This window comes from Trichechus manatus, unplaced genomic scaffold (genome assembly GCF_000243295.1).
Source record: "Trichechus manatus latirostris isolate Lorelei unplaced genomic scaffold, TriManLat1.0 scaffold00068, whole genome shotgun sequence".
In the NCBI taxonomy this organism is placed as follows: domain Eukaryota; kingdom Metazoa; phylum Chordata; class Mammalia; order Sirenia; family Trichechidae; genus Trichechus; species Trichechus manatus.
The window spans coordinates 9849770-9850289 of NW_004444004.1; positions in this window are offsets into that span (position 1 = coordinate 9849770).

Sequence of the window (520 nt, forward strand, 5' to 3'; positions counted from 1 at the left end):
ACAAAAAAAGACCAGATTTACTGGCCTGACAAACTGGAGAAACCCTGAGAGTATGGCCCCCGGACACCCTTTTAGCTCAGTGGTGAATCCCCTCCCAAAGTTCACCATTCAGCCATGGATTGGACAGCCTCATAAAACAAAACAGGACTAATGAGGCACAGCAGACCAGGGACAAGGACTAGAGGGCAGAAGGGGACAGGAAAGCTGGTGACAGGGAACCCAAGGTTGAGTAAGGATAGTGTTGATGTGTTGTGAGGTTGTTAACCGTTGTCATAGAGCAACGTGTACTGTTTAATGAGAAACTATTCTGATCTGTAAACCTTCATCTAAAGTGAGAATAGCAGCACAATTGGAAGAGTGTAGTCGATGTCACTGAACTGTGCATGCAGAAATTTTTGAAATGGTGTATCTTTGGCTATGTATATTTTCATCAAAAAAAAAAAAAGGTCGAGAAGGGAGAGCGTTGCCATGTCGTGGGGTTGTTAACCAATGTCATAAAACAATATGGGTACCAATGTTT